The sequence below is a fragment of the Felis catus genome, chromosome B3, assembly GCF_018350175.1.
Source record: "Felis catus isolate Fca126 chromosome B3, F.catus_Fca126_mat1.0, whole genome shotgun sequence".
NCBI lineage: Eukaryota > Metazoa > Chordata > Mammalia > Carnivora > Felidae > Felis > Felis catus.
This window is the reverse complement of record NC_058373.1, coordinates 50,799,197-50,815,679: the sequence shown is the minus strand read 5'-3', so window position 1 is coordinate 50,815,679 and position 16,483 is coordinate 50,799,197. Positions and strand designations below refer to the sequence as shown.

The 16,483-nt window shown below is 37.3% G+C and overlaps 1 long non-coding RNA gene across 1 annotated transcript in view; it reads left to right on the top strand.

Moving 5' to 3' along the window:
* Window positions 1–16,483, top strand: part of LOC123385932 — a 148,611-nt gene that overhangs the window by 38,370 nt on the left and 93,758 nt on the right. The window contains exons 2-3 of the long non-coding RNA XR_006599218.1: window positions 763–889; window positions 3,568–3,687. This is a non-coding gene — a long non-coding RNA (uncharacterized LOC123385932). The remainder of the gene's footprint in view (window positions 1–762; window positions 890–3,567; window positions 3,688–16,483) is intronic.

The window sequence follows — 16,483 nt, the reverse complement described above, 5'->3', positions numbered from 1 at the left end:
TAAATTTGTAAGCTCATTTTGGAGTAGGTATTAGCATCTGCATTTTTAAAAATGAGGCTGAGAGAAATTAAGAAACTTTCCCCAAATCTACAGCTGGAAGTAACAGAAACTGGCATCAAACTGGCTCAGGCTTCAAACTATTTCTAATATTCTACTATTTCTATAATTGTTCTGTTTTAATTAATTTCCACAAACTCTGCTGTAAATAAGGAGCAGTCAAAACAAATCTGCACTTAGAAAAGGTTTCCTTAGGTCCCCAAGGTTTTCAAGAGTCAGCCTTCCCACTTTTTCCTACAGAAAAAGTAGAAATGGAGGAGTTTATCTCTGGGTCCACATGTTGTGCAAATGAAGCAAGAGTGTAAGGCATGTTGGTCTGGAGGGGCTAGAAGTGTAAAACGTGTGTACTCTTGCCATCTCCCCAAGCCAAGACTGGGACCATTATGTGTATGGAAAGGTTGCTGCTTTGTACTCCAGAGATTGTTGTATTTCTCTAGTAGATGAAGTGATTCCAGGATACTCCACATGGCACTTTGGGATTCTTACAGATGAAAGGTGCTATATACATGTCAGGTATTACTATACAGCACTTATAAAAAGTGTTTCCACTTATTGGTATGGACTCATTGTTGAAAAGCTTAGAGATGATAGTTATTGCTGGTAATAGCAGTCAGAATAGCAGTGTAAATGGCCTTTTTTGCTATAATTTGCTCCATATCTTACTAGGGTTTTTTTTTGTGTTTTTTTTTTTCCTCCATAATCCAGGGTGGCCTAGAACAAAAGAGGAAGATATTTGCTGACAAGGCTTAAAAATAGAAGGATGACTGTTTTTCGTATTGTGATCAAGGTCAACAGCAAGGAAGAAATTTACATGAGTGCATCATAAATGAAGGTAGACCACAAGAAGTAGTTTTTAAAATTACTATATGTGACATTATTGCTTTTAAAACTCATAGTCTAAATGTTATTACCTTCGGACAGTGCATCCACTATAATTGGGAATTGTACACATTTTATTGGTAGAAAAGACAATATAATTTAATGTCTTTATATTTAGAAACTAATTTTAAAATATCCTTAGGCAGTCATCTAGGCTCTGCATCATTTGCTTGGCCAATTTTACTACCAACATGTGTCCATTGGCTTCCTATCTATTCTTTAACCATCTATAAGAAGCCACTACAGAGATATGCCCATCACCTTACCCTGGTGTCCCTGAACTCTTCACAGTCAGCTATTGTTCAGTCAAACAAATAGTGCTGTCTTGGGAAGCAAAACATCCCAATTTTTTTTTTTTATTTAATTCCCATTTGGCCTCAAATATCCACTTATATATCCACTTTAGTGCCAGGAAAACTTCAAAATGGCAGAGAAATGAGACTTTCCTTTGTCTTTTCTCTGAGACTTGACAAAACTACTCTTCATATTTATTATGCACTGGCTACAACTTTTGGATCACAAACCATTGTCGTATACATTTGCTTATATAATTCTCAAGATTTCTTTTTAAATGTCTTTTATTTTTTCTTTCATTTTTTGAGGGAAGAGGGGAAGAGGGAGAGGGAGAGAGAGAATCTTAAGCAAGCCCCACGCCCAGCTCAAAGCCCAATGCACAGGCTCAGTCTCAATCCCATGAGATCATGACCTGGGCTGAAATCAGGAGTTGGGCTCAACTGACTGAGTCACCCAGGCACCCCTCAAAATTTCTTGAATTAGGCATGATTCTTACTTTTCAGAGAAGGAAACTGAATTTGGAAAGGTTAAATGAAATGCCCCAGAGTATACAACCACTAAATCTAGTCAGAATTAGATTTCAAATTCAGGTCTCTTGATTTCAAATTCTAAAAGTTTTCCTTCAGATGAGGGGTTGAGACACTTTCTATAAGGGGTTAGATAGTAAATATTTTCAGCTTTTCAGGTTATAGGATTTCTGTTGCAACTGTTTAGTTTTGCCTGTGTAGAGAGAAAGCAGTCACGGAAAAAAAAAAGGTAAATAAGTGGCTGTGTTCCAATAAAACTTTATTTACAAACCAGGCAGCAGTTGGGCTGTAGTTTGCCAACCTCTGCTTTATAGTATGCTTCTCCTATAATTGTACTCCATTTGTGATTTATTTATGGAATCTCTTCTGATTAAGTTTTCACAAAGTTTATTTATAATAATTAGAAGAGAAAATAATAGTGCTGTCTCCTACCCTAAGCTGCTATGCTGACAAAATTTACTAGTTTAATAGTCGATTAGTAGAGTAGAAATAGCACTGGACTTAGAGTAAGACACTTGGATTAGAAAATGGGCTCAAGGCATCTGGGTGGCTAAGTCAGTTGAGCAACCTACTCTTTTTTTTTTTTTTAATTTTTTTTTTTTTCCAACATTTATTTATTTTTGGGACAGAGAGAGACAGAACATGAATGGGGGAGGGGCAGAGAGAGAGGGAGACACAGAATCTGAAACAGGCTCCAGGCTCTGAGCCATCAGCCCAGAGCCCGACGCGGGGCTCGAAGTCACGGACTGTGAGATCGTGACCTGGCTGAAGTCGGACGCTTAACCGACTGCGCCACCCAGGCGCCCCTGAGCAACCTACTCTTGATTTCAGCTCAGGTCATGATTCCAGAGGTGTGGGATCCAGCCCTGTGTCAGGTTCTGTGCTGAGCATGGAGCCTCTGCTCCTCTCCCCTGCTCAAGCTCGCTCTCTCTCTCTCTCTCTCTCTCAAAAAAAAAAAAAAAAAAGTAAATGGGCTCCATATATAACCTCAAACAGGAATCACTAACTTCTTTAAGACCCAAGCTATTAGGGACATGATTTTAACAGTCGTTTCAATTAGCTGAACCTGTTGTGGTCATTGTTTCACAATGTATATAAATCAAACCATCGTGCTGTTTGTCTTAAATTTATAGTGATGTATATCAATTATTTCTAAATAAAACTTGAAAAACTAAGTAAATTAATTAAATTTAAAAAAATCAAGGTTGAAAAAAAAACAAACAGTCCTTCCACTGGGTAGCCATAAGGATCAAACGTGGTACATGTGGCAATGACTAAACGAGTACCTGCTGCATACTAAGCCCTCAATAAAGACTTGTCAGATCTCTGGTTTAACATAACTAGAGCTTTCTTTCTTATAATTCTGGGGTTTGGGTTAAGAAATAGCAGCATGTCATTTCATGTGTGTTTGTTGAGCCATTAGTTTATTACATCAAAATGGAGTTTGGGGCTAAAAAAAGACAGCTTTCTATAGAATTCTCGGGTTGTGAATATAACTATATTTTCACTACAATTGGTTTTTCAGCTATTCAGTTTAATCAGAGTTGTGGTAGCCATGGGTCTCCCCTCCCCAAATCCATTCTACTTTGAAATAAATCATCTAGAATTCTGTTAATCTTATTTATCTTGTTGGCGATTGGTTTTGGAATATGCATGTTTCCAGTCCCAGTCATTGAAACGAGAGAATTATTCTGTTTAGAAGCTTCTCAAAAAAGTTTACTCCCTCCTACAAAGGAGACATGAAAAGAGACAGTGCCTTTCACCCTTAACACATCTTTCTCACTGGAGATTTTGTCTGGAATTAATACAGCTAGCTTGAAACCATGAGGGGCCAGCTGAGGGCAAAGCTGCCACATAGAAGATGGCAGAGCAGAAGGATGGAAAGAACTGGAACTTTTGATGACCCTGTGGAGCCTCTAAAGCAACCAAGGTAGGAATCTTGTTATGTTAGGTAACAAGATTATCTAAGATATTGTTTAAGCTCATTTGATTGGAGTATTTGATTGCTTGAAGCTATGATATAGCTTCCTATCATATATTGTTCTTTTAAAATTTTTATTTAATGGCTAATGATGAAAATAAGAAATTTTGGGTTGCTGTCTTCTTTCTGCCAGTCTGATTAACTGAATGATTTCCACATAATCATTTTACTTCTATGAGTTTTAGTTTTTTTATTTGTGTAATGGAGTCAAATCAAAGGATTAAACTTCAAATAAATTTACCTGTTCTAATAATCTCTAATTCCATGATAATGCACAAAATGCCTCCTTAATTCTTTTTCATACGTGTTTTGGTCTAGATCTGCTCTGTCCTGTATGTTAGCCATTAGCCACATATAGCTGGTCCATATTGAGATGTCCCATACATGTAAAATATGAATAGAGTTTTGAAGATTTGGTATGAAAAAAAGGACTATAAAATATCTCATACATTATTTTTATATAACTTACATGTTGCAATGATATTTTGGATTCATAGGGTTGAATAAAATTTATTATTAAAATTAATTTTACTTCTTGTTTTAGTGCTAAAATCTACTTTTTTTTTTTAACTGAAATCTGAAGGAAAGGGCAACAGACTGATAAGTCAGGCAGGGCTCTTATTTTGCAGTCTTGAGAAGAATTCCTTCTCTTTCAGTAAATAGGTCTTCAACTGAAGAGTTGGTGCTCCCCTACATTATAGAGGGTAATAGGATTTACTCAAGGTCTACTGATTTAAATATCAATCACACCTAAACAATACCTTCACAGCCACACTGGTGTTTGACCAAATAACTGGTCACCATTGCCTAACCAAGGTGACATGTAAAATCAACCATCACAATTCCCATATTATTTTCCTCTGCTCTAAAATTCGTTTGCCTTCTGTAATTGAAAACATAATATGTTTTTATACTCATCAATAACTTGAGTTGTATTACTCTCTAGTTTCTTATACATTTTGCCCGCCCCCCCCCCCCCCTTATTGCCAGCAGCATTTATTATGTTAGGAGAAAGATGACAAGACACACAAGCAAAGAAAATACCTTTGAGCTTCAGTAAGATTTGCATCTAGGGTATAATGTTTATTTCACAAACAACAAATCTGAGAAAATAGACAAGTTGGGCTATCTCACTGCAGAGGGATAAAGAGTGCATGGGGAGGGCAAAGAGAGGACAAATAACTTAGATGTAGGTGGATTCCTAAAAAGCAATCCTGTGTCTCATCCACAGTCTGTTTCCTAGTTGGGGGTTGGGTGCACAATAGAAACTTGAGATAAAATTCAGAATTCAAGAACTCTGGATAACTCCATCTGGATTTTGAGGTAGAGCTCATGAGGATTGCAAGCTCAACAGAAGTTTCCTGCATGCAGTACAACGTAGACACGATTGAGTAGAAATGCCTGAGACAGTCACGTTCCATGTCAGTGAAATTAAGGAGATTCAGGTCATTTTTGTCCATCTCCCTCAGTTTGGAGGGACCTGAAAGTGAGCCAGACAAGAGATGCCTATTGCTAGAAAAGAGGGTGGAAACAGCTGAGATACGTATGGACAGATGACAAAAGACCAGATAGGAATGAGGCAGAACATTTTTCCCCTCTGGACATTGTTGTATCCGGATATAATATTATCTGTCATCTAGTATAGACAGATGATTACTGAATAGTTCATAGATTCCAACAACCCTCAACTACTAGACCTACCTTACCTAAGTTGAAGGTGACCATATATCTCCATTTTTCTAGGATCTCCTTGATTTATATTAGTTGCCTCATGCAAAACTCTTAAATAGTGGTTCTTCTCACTAAAGAAATTAAAACTAAAAAACTAAAAATTATGTGGTCACCCAACTAAGCTCTCAAAACTTAGGTGTGATATATGGGAAAAAGTAGAAAGCCTGAACCAGTTGAGATTATGTTTCTTCTACCTGGAAAAATGAGGAGGAAAATGTAAAATAGAAATTAAATTCATTTATGGGGAAAATAAAATTGAGTTTTTGGCAGGCCTGAGAGTATGTGCTGAAATTCACCTTTTTTAATGTAAAAGGCACCTAAAGGAGCTTACATCTTCAAGTCCATTATACTATGCACAAACCATTACTTCAATATGATGGGATATATAATACATTTTATGTATTTAGTTTCTGGCTCAAGTTCTCAGAATGCCTTTATCCTAGCAGCAAATGGAATCCTCACTAATTTATTATAATAAGATGGTAGAAAGCAAGGGATGCTTTATAAAGGGCTTCACCAGCCCAGCTAAGGGGATTTGGACTGTATTTAAAGGAATAAAAGAATGAGATTTGTATTTTAGAGTGTTGGCTTGGGCAACAATGCAGATGATGGACTGGAGGAGGACTAGCCAGAAGGCTCCTGTGGCAATTTTAATGGTAAATAAGTCTGAACTAACAGTGAGGATGCCAGAAAACAGATAGGGAAGCCATTTAAAAAATCATAGAAAAAAATATTTGGACATCAACTTTACACTGGGAATGAGAAACAAAGAGAACATTTGTAGAGGTGGAAAATGAGTTCAGTGTTGGACACATTGTCTTAAGTTTCCTTTGGGATGTTCAGGAGGAGATGGTGGTTTTTCAGGTGAATTTTTGGGTTTGGAGTTGACATGAAGTTGTGTATGAGGAACATGTGATTTGGAGGTACCAGCTTATAAGAGGGTAAGTAGTAAGCACTGAAAAAAAGAGAAAAAGAGAGAGAGAGAAAAGAGGAAAAAAAAATATAGTGGTTACTTTCTCTTAGTCTTTTAGTATATGTAAAAATAACCCAAGTAAATTTTATGTCAAAATCAGGCTAGAAGGTATTTTTCTGAAATAAAAATAAAGCTCAATAACATACTTTATGAACTTTTTGTTGGGAATTTCATAGGAAGAATTTTACCTTTGACCAGTGTTTCTCTACTGGGGGTATGTTGTCCCATAGGGGACATCTAACAATGTCTAGAAATGGGTTGTTATAACTACAGGGGGTCATGGGAAGGGACTGTTACTGGCATCTGGTGGTAGAGGCCAGGGATGCTACTAAATATCCTACAATTCACAAGACAGCCCTCACCAAACAAAGAATTAGCCAGCTCAAAATGTCAATAGTACTGAGGTTGAGAAACCTCTGCCTTAGACAATTGAGCTAAGAATTTTGTTGAAAGAGCTGAAATCACCCTTAAATTGGTTTTCTGATCAAGAAACACCACAGAAAGACTTTGATGTAATGCATGAAAGTACCTTGATATCCTGGCTGAGAAGTCCATTCCAGTTAGCTTTTGTAACTCAAAAGGCCACTTACCTGCTCAAAAGCTCTTGTATGCACAAGAGCACACTGGGTGCACGTCACATTGAGGGCTCCAAGGAAGTACAGAATTTTTACCTGTGGATCCCTCCAACATAGGTTAGCAGTTGATGCAAAGTTAAGTTCTATATGGGAGTGGATGGGAAAGCACATGCCACTAAAGACACCTAAAAAATAGAAGGTTGAAAATGGCCGCTAATTTTGGCTATTGCATTGTCACATATGAGGATAAAAGGTGGTGGAAGTGGTCAGCAATATAAGATAGTGGTTAAGAGCATGGGTTGCTGAATCCAGCTCTCTGAGCTTGCAAGACTCTTGGTCCTATAATTCACTAGTTGTATGAGCTCAAGCAAATTACTTATCCTCTCATTTGCTACTCTCTTTTTCATCTGTAAAATAGGGATAAGAGTAATACTTGCCTCAAAGAATTGTGTTTGAGAGTAAATCAAATATCATTCTCAGAGCTTAGTCAAGTGATTGAGGCCTCATGGGCTCTCAGTAAATGTCATCTACATGGCTTGAGGAGCCTAGCAAAGGGGGTCTTATCAGTGGAGCAAAAGACGACCTAGCGCTAGCCTACTGCTTTGAAGCCCTTTCTCTAAGGGCTCTTAGGTAACTGACGCAAAGGTACTTGTAGTATTAATGCTGTGATTATGACAATACTTCTTGTTTCTTTTTAATCAAATTAACAATGTGCTGGTCAATATATTTTTTTTTAATTTTTTTTAACATTTATTTATTTTTGAGACAGAGAGAGACAGAGCATGAACGGGGGAGGGTCAGAGAGAGGGAGACACAGAATCTGAAATAGGCTCCAGGCTCTGAGCTGTCAGCACAGAGCCCGACGCAGGGCTCGAACTCACGGACCGCGAGATCATGACCTGAGCTGAAGTCGGCCGCTTAACCGACTGAGCCACCCAGGCGCCCTGGTCAATATTTTTTAAAAGTGGTAACATTCTTGCTCTTGATTCAACTAGTTTTTACCATAATGAATGGAAGTAGATAAAATAGCTTTTCAAATTGTAGTTCTCATAAGCCTAATGAAAAACTTGGGAACCACAGATAAGACAGGCAGTTATAAAAGACTCTAAATGATTCCAGGGTCTGAATGCAGTACCTGTGTGCATACAAACTACAGTGTCATATTTAAACACTTTTGTCACTGCTTATGAGCTGTGTGATCTTTGGGAAATTACTTAGCCCTTCTGTGTTTTTCCCCACCTATAAAATGAGCATTGAAACTATCCCATGAAATGGCTGTGAAGATTGAGTGAGAAACAATATGTAAACTATTAGGCATAGCACACACAGAAAATGTTCAGTAAATGTTAGCTGTTAATATTTTATGTAATTAGCAAACACAAAAGTAAACGTGTACAAAATTCAAATGACTCTTTAAAGATAAACTTTGAGATGCCAGAGAAATTTCACATTTGCAGTGTGGTATTTTAAGGCTACTTTGTACACTAGTTAGCTTTTCTTCTAAGAAGCCTGTAGTAAATTTTTGACAAGCATAGATGCAGAAGGTGACCTTCTAGTCCACTGGATAACTATGTAGCATAGAATATTTTGACCAATGTTCTTAGATGCTATCCAAAAAAAAAAAAAACAAACCTTATGAATAGCTACCTACTCAATATTATTTTCAGCTGTTTAAAGTTTCACTATCTCACACTCATTAATCACACATTACGCTCATTAATCACATTACAAAGGAGGATCATTAACAACTATGGCCAGATGTGCAGGAAAATCCCCTGCCTGGAAGCCATGCCTGCTGGGTCGCTCTGCAGACTGAGTCACAGCCAACTGTCAGAGAACTTGGAATGGGGGACATGGCTAGGGTTTACAAGAACTGTACGATCTGGGTAATTTCTTGAGCTATGATCCTAAACAACCAGAGAGATGCAAAGATAGAACCGCATATAGGGCAAGCAGAGGTAAGACACTCCAAGATTCCAGATAACTCTTCTTGTTAATAAATTCAATATACAATCATTTGAATCTGTGAAGTGAGAATTTACCCACTCTTTCAGATTAATTGAATTCTCAATTTTAGTGATTCCTTGGCTATTCTCCTCTCTCTCTGACTCTCTCCCTCTTTCTCTCATTAGAATAATAATTACTTTGTAATAATCATTATTGGTATTATTCACAATTGGACCATGTAATATACTATGATTACATTTCATCTCTTCTTTTGCTTAGTTTTCTGTCATACAAAATCCCTGTCACTAACTGATTACCAAGCTCATCAATAGAACCCTAAAATTGCTCTCCGTTTAGTAAGGCTTACTGGCGTTGTTATGGAGCCCTCCTTACTAGAGTCCGCACTTTCTGCTATAACTGGTGGGTTGCTTTCTAGGCCTGTATACAGCAGTTCACATGCCATTTATCTTCACCATCCTTTGGGGGTTTCTTCTTTCCTATGTTCCATGTGCTGCTCATTCTTGGTTTACTCCATTTTGTAGGTGAATTATATCCTCCAGTAATTGTATGAGAAACGGTGCATAGGATAGATGGAGTGGCTAAATACCAAATTCCAGGATGGAAATGGTTTTCGTGGGGATATTAAGTCACTGCCCCATTTTCTTCTAGCATCTGGAATTGCATTTGAGAAGTCTAATGCCATTCTGATTGCCTATCATTCACATTGGGCTAAAGTTCTCTTCCTTTTTCTAAAGTTTTTGAAATCATCCCTTTGCCTCCAGTGTTCTGAACTTTCACTAGAATATGCTTTCAGGTGAATCATTTTCATTAATTTTTGAGGAGCACACTATGGATTCTTTCAATCTGGAATTTGTTTCATCATTTCTGGAAAATTAGCATGATTTTATTTTCCATGATTTTCTTCCCTCTAATTTCTCTGTTTACCTTTTCTGGATCTCTCATTAATATTTTTAATAGTGGACCTCTAATTGAATTAATCTGTACATTTTTTAACTGTTTTTCCTAGTTTCTTCCTGGGAGGTCTCCCCAGTTATATCTTTTTTTTTTTAATGTTTATTTATTTCTGAGGAGAAAGACAGAGCGTGAGTGGGGGAGGAGCAGGGAGAGAGGAGGACACAGAATCTGAAGCAGGCTCCAGGCTCTGAGCTGTCAGCACAGAACCCGACGCAGGGCTTGAACCCACTAACTGTGAGATCATGACCCCTGCCGAAGTCAGAATGTCAACCGACTGAGCCACCCAGGCGCCCCTCCCCAATTATATCTTGCAAACATTTTTTAGAGAAAAAAAAAGTGCTAGCTTTTGAATGTGCATAGGTATGTTTTATTTACTGCGGCATTCACAATGGCTAGAACAGTGCCTGGCACGTAGTAGAAATTGGGGGAAAAGGTGTGTTGAATTGAATAAATGAATGGTACCACATATTTTTAAATTCTTGAATGTTCTTTTTTTATAGTCTCCTTTTTGTTTCTTTTTTTTTATTTTTTTAAACACTTATTTATTTTTGAGAGACAGAGAGAGACAGAGCAGGAACAGGGGAGGGGCAGAGAGAGAGGGAGACACAGAATCCGAAACAGGCTCCAGGCTCTGAGCTGCTGGCACAGAGCCCGACGCGGGGCTCGAACTCACGAACTGTGAGATCATGACCTGAGCCGAAGTCACATGCTTAACCAACTGAGCCACCCAGGCGCCCCTCCTTTTTGTTTCTTGAAGGTAATTTCCTCACTTATCTCTCTGATTACATTAATTATAGATGTTTTGGGATTTTTTTTTTACAATACCCTCTATCACCTGTTTCTGCTCTTTCTGCATGTTTGTTTTGGTTTCTCTCTTTTGAATTAAAAGCTTTATTCATATATTTGGTGATCTTTGGCTTTCCAGCTAGTGAAGCACAAAAATACTTTGTGTTTGGGAATAGGTCAGAATGCTAGTCTTCCCTATGAGGTTTTCTGGTTATGATGTTTCACTGGAAGAGCCTGAGTAGTCAGCATCTGTAGGTCTTTTGTTCTCAGGCTGTATTTTTTTTTTAATTTTTAGAATTGTGGTAAAATATACATAATATCAATTTTACCATTTTAACTATTTTTAAGTGTATACTTGAGTAGTGTTAAGTATATTCACATTGTTGTGCTGCCAATCTCTAGAACTCTTTCCTCTTGCAAAACTAAAACTCTACAGCCACTAAACAACAACTCCTCAGTCCTCCCTTCCCTCCTTCTCTTCCCCCTCCCAGTAACCTCTCTTTTTCTTTCTGTCTGTATAATTTTACCCTAGTTTCCTCAGTAAGTGGAATTATACAGTATTTGTCATTTTATTGGACATTTTACCAGATTATTTCACTTAGGATAATGTCTTTAAGGTTAATCCATGTTGTAGCATGCATAAGATTTTCTTTCCTTTTTGAAGTTGAACAATTTTCTATTGTATGTATATACATCTTATTTATCATTCATTCGTTGATGGACAGTTGAGTTGCTTCCACCCTTTTTGGCTATTGTGAATAATGCTGCTGTGAACATGGGTGTACAAATATAATTTTGAGATCCTGCTTTTAGATATTCTTTTGGACATATATCCACTAGTAGAATTACTGGATTATATTGGAATTCTATTATACATTTTTTGAGGCACTGCTGTACTGTTTACCACAGCAGCTGCACCATTTGACATTCCCACCAATGTAGCACAAGAGTTCCAATTTCTCAGCATCCTCATCAATACTTGTCATTTTGCGTTTTTGTTTTGTTTTTTGATAGTAGCCATTCTAATGGGTGTGAGGTGGTAACTCATTGTGGGTTTGATTTACACTTCCCTAATGATTAGTGATGTTGAGCATCTTTTCAAGTGCTTATTGGCCTCAGGCTTGTTATTTTATCATAAAAGAGTCATCTGTCTCTTGTCTAGTGTTAAGAAGAATGGTTATCAGCATCTTTGGAGCAAAACAGAAGGGAGCTAGGGTGAGGGTGTGGTCATCAGTGTACAGATTTTTACCCATCCTTTTTTTTTTCAGGATGATGTCCTTGCTCTCAGCTAGTCTTACTGTCCTGAACCATAATCCTTCCTATTCAGCCTAACCAGGGAGGGAACCCCCAGGTATTAACTGGGGTAAGAACTCAGAGTGAGAATCAAGGTGATTAACTTTCTTTGAAACAGTTTTCCTGTGCCCCCACAAAAGTCACAGCTGACTCCGATTTTTGAGCCATTAGGACCCCTGCAACACCAAGCAGCTCATTTCTTGGCATCATCTTCTGTGGCATTTATTTGCTTTCTGGCTTTTAAAAATTTGCTGTTGCTATTCCTTTCCCCATTCTCTATTTTTTTGTTGGGTTCTTGTATTTTATCCCATTATTCCAGTGAAACTTTAGGAGAGGATGGAGATAAATGTGTCTCTAATTTGCCATTTTAATTGAAAATCCTCCTGGTCATTTTATTATTATTCCTGACCAACACCCTTTTTTTCCACTTAGAGAAGAGGGTGGAAGGGAACAGAAGTAATGAAATGTTGTAAGATGTTTCACCAAACTTTATTAAAGTAAAAATAAGGATGAGTATCCTTCTCTAGGTACATGCTTATGTTTGATGCTTCTGATGCCACTTCTGGTCAGCCCCACTTTAACCCTTCCTTGACTCAGGTTTTCTGACCTATTCATCAATTTTCAGATTTTTGCCTCATGGGAGAAATTTCTAATATATACCAACCTTAGCAGGAAGGTAGAATTTAATACATGCTGTTTGGTTGTACCCATGGTCTTTCAGGGGTTCATTGACTTTCTAAGTTGTGGTATACTTCTTTACAAGTGCTTACATGTTTAGGTTTGGTTCATTCATCACATTCATGTAAAGCTATAGAAACATGTTTGCTAGTGTCATCTGATAATATGAAGACTGATAGAAGAGAAAAGCTACCTGTCATTTTATACAACCTTAGATGGACCATGGCCTATCCTACTCTGACACAAAACATTCTCAGAGGATTATCTTTCAGGACCCAGAAGAAAAACTATGAGCTATTTACTATTTATTATTATCCACTGAGCTTGGGAAAGCCTTGACCTTTAAATAAATTGTCAAAAACTGAAATTAGCCCTTGATCCTGGGAGTGCTAGTTAACATGAAACATTTTAAAAGAAGAAATTGTCATTAAAGCAACCTGTTTAGCTTGTTTATGCCAAAATGCTCTCCCAATCTGAGTAAAAAGCTTGTTCAAGCATTATAGTGCCATGATGGTTGATGATAATTAATATTATTATAAAAATAGGCATTTTTGGCATGTGTACTGATTTCAATTATTTGTAATACTACATTCAATAATAACAATATGGGCATATGGTGCCTGAGAAATTGAAATTATCAGTCTTAATGCAGAGTTAAGAGAACTGAGCTTCTGAGTATTATATAAATTACTTTTCTAATGTCACTCAGCTAGTAAGAAAGTGAAGGGGCTGAGACACAATGCCAGTACTTCACATTCCACGTTCAATGCCTGGTATAATGAAAAATACTTGCTTTGAATTACATAGATATTTGCAGAAAGTGATCAAGGTTATGAAGGACAAGAGAAGTTAGAAGTGATATTAATGAGATTGAAAAGTATTAGATACAGAACCCTTTCCTCACCTTCCTCAAACCCTTCAATGACCTCCTTATAGCCTGGGAATTTAATTATTATGAGCTTTATCTGAGCCTGGAGTTGTATATATGGATGGTACTTTGGACATGTTGACCAACCCTACATAAAAAGAACACTCTAAAGATTCCTTCACAAAAGCTACCAATATTTGCTATAACAGGTACTAATTTTTGCAAAATGCTAGAAATTGAAAAAATTCTTCCTGATAATCAGTTTCCAATACTAAAGAAGAACAGACTTATTAACATAGACATGGGCATCCTTGTTTCATTTCTGCCTAGGTACAGGAGCCACTGCCTTTCTCAAGGCAATGATCCATATCCATGCAATGACTCAACACCCTCACTGTTAGCCTGTAAATCCTGTTTGTCTTCTGGCCCCACATTCAGGTGCCATGGGCCTCTCTGCTTGGACATAGCCTTCATTTGATTTGCACACACCTAACTTGAATGCAATCTCCTCTATTTAGAATAATCAGAGGAAATAGCTTCATATGGAAGATGAAAGGAAAATCCACAATTACTAAATTCCCTGGCTTTATAGATGTTTACAAAGAATGAAAGGAGAGGCTTTTGCTATTTCCCAGAAAAGCCTAGGTGGTCATGGAATAAACCAGTTTTCTTCCTTTTTCTTGAGAGAAAAGCTTTAGCTTGAGAGAAGGTAAAGAATTAAGATCCTAGTAAATAAAGAAACAAAAGCCTAATACTACCAACATGTACGAGAGCAGAATATGACTTCTGTATTAAGGGAAATGATGAATGTTTTCACATTATGGGAACCGCTTTAGCACAACCTTAAAATAGTGTTTTAGAGATATGTGAGGACATAGAGAAATTTGTCTCTACACTTTAAACCTTTTCTCTTCCACAGGGGTTTTTAGTAAGAATGTGGTTTAGACTAGAGCTTGGAGAATGTGAAAGAAAATTTCTAGCCTTGAGTGTTGCTGCCACCTACATGGCAGGAAGCCTACAAACAAAACCTCACACCTTTGCAGACAGGAATCAACTGAAATATACTTTCTATGGAATGACACTTCAGGAATCCCCAAATTTGTTTCTTGACTATCTGAAAGACAACTGAAATGATAATATTTTATATATTTGCCTCACTTCCTGTCTGAAATTCTTCCATAAATTGGACCAGATGGTTTTGCTTAGATTGGCGAAAATACACTGATCATTTGAAATAGAGGCTGATCCAAGGAAATCTTCCTTATCATTAAAACGGTCCTAAGTGCAACCTGGTCCCTGTGGCTATGATTGTTTTAGGGACAGGATGAAGGCTCTTAATCTCACTGTTATAGGTTTGTTCTTTCTTTCCTTCCCTCCCCTCCCTGGAACCCTCTAAAATACAAAAAGAAAAATTTAAATACTATTTCTCTTTTGATTATGATTGTAAATTGAAATAGAGATAACATAGATGGAAGAAGTCTTTTCATATAGATAAGAGAGTTTATTTCTGATAGGAAATGTAGTTGCCACTGCACAATTAACAGAAAATCTCTTTAAAAGTCTAGAGGAAACTTGTGATGTGTCAAGAACTCGTCATAGACCGTCCCTTTATCTTAGATGGCATCATTCTAGGACATGATGCTCCGTTACTGAGGCTGTGTGAAAACACCTCCTCCCCTGAAAATACACATGCAAGATCGAAAAGCCAATTGATGACTTCACAGATAATTGCAATTAAAATAATTGCTAAGTGAATAAATGATAGGTTTGCAAGCATGTACCAACCAATTATTCCTATTGCATAATGCTATGGATACTGGTGTTTTGCTGGCATTTGGCACTTTGCAGATTTAGGCAGGGCTATACTAAACAGGTACAAATTATCTGTGGTGTTAAAAACGTTGGATCCTTGAATGAAAAATTACTGCTACCTTTCCAATTAGTAGTGTGTTGACGACAGAAAGGATCCTTAAAATTGATGATAGGAAAACATGCTCTGTGCAATGAAAAAAGGCATTTGGAGAAACATTGTCAAAAGGAAGAACCGTAGATGCCCAATATTTCCCCCTGTACACCACTAGAAGTAAGCCATTTCAAACATTCTCAATGGTTTATGGCTTTAGTTTTCACAGGGTTTGTATCATTATAATCTTTCTCACAATGATGTGATTGTTCCAGTCTATTTACCTGTGGTATACTTTTTGGGATAAAGGTGTATCTATCCAGATTTAATAAACAGGGCCTAAGACTAGGGGGGTGGCAAAAGAACTCAGTACTCAGGATGAATGTATTTTAATACAAAATTTTAAAAAGTCAGATTAATGCCCCAAATCCGTGATATCAAAATTGAAAATAAAATGGGATCTGAGAAAGTTGGTTGAAGGGTGGCAGGAGCGAGGGAATTGTGGCAAGGCAGTGTGTGCCCTGCCAATGAGATGAGGTGACACACGATGTCTTCCAGGGTTTCAGGCTGGATGGACACACTCAGGGTGGCATGCACACACTGAGAGACCTGTTCATTTCTTGTTTGCATGTTTCTCATACATGCCATCTGTAAGGTCCTTGATGAAATCACAGCACAAAGTGTCTTCGGGACAAGGCCACATAACTTCATCAGAAAGCAAGCCGTTCCAGAAAGCTTTAACTTGGCAACTTTTTTAGTTGTGCTGTTTTGAAATTATTTTACGATGCTAACTACGTACATGTTTACAAAGCAAGGACTTTCATATTTAATTACATACAACTTTGGGTCCTTGACATGTACAACAAGACTTCATGGAGAATCACAGCATATATAGTACTGCTTTTAAATAACTGTATAATCAAATGTGTGCAATATAAAATTTTAAAAATTATATGAATAAGTCCATTCTGTGAAAATAAGACTTCAGAATCAATTGGCATTAATGTACTCTGAGC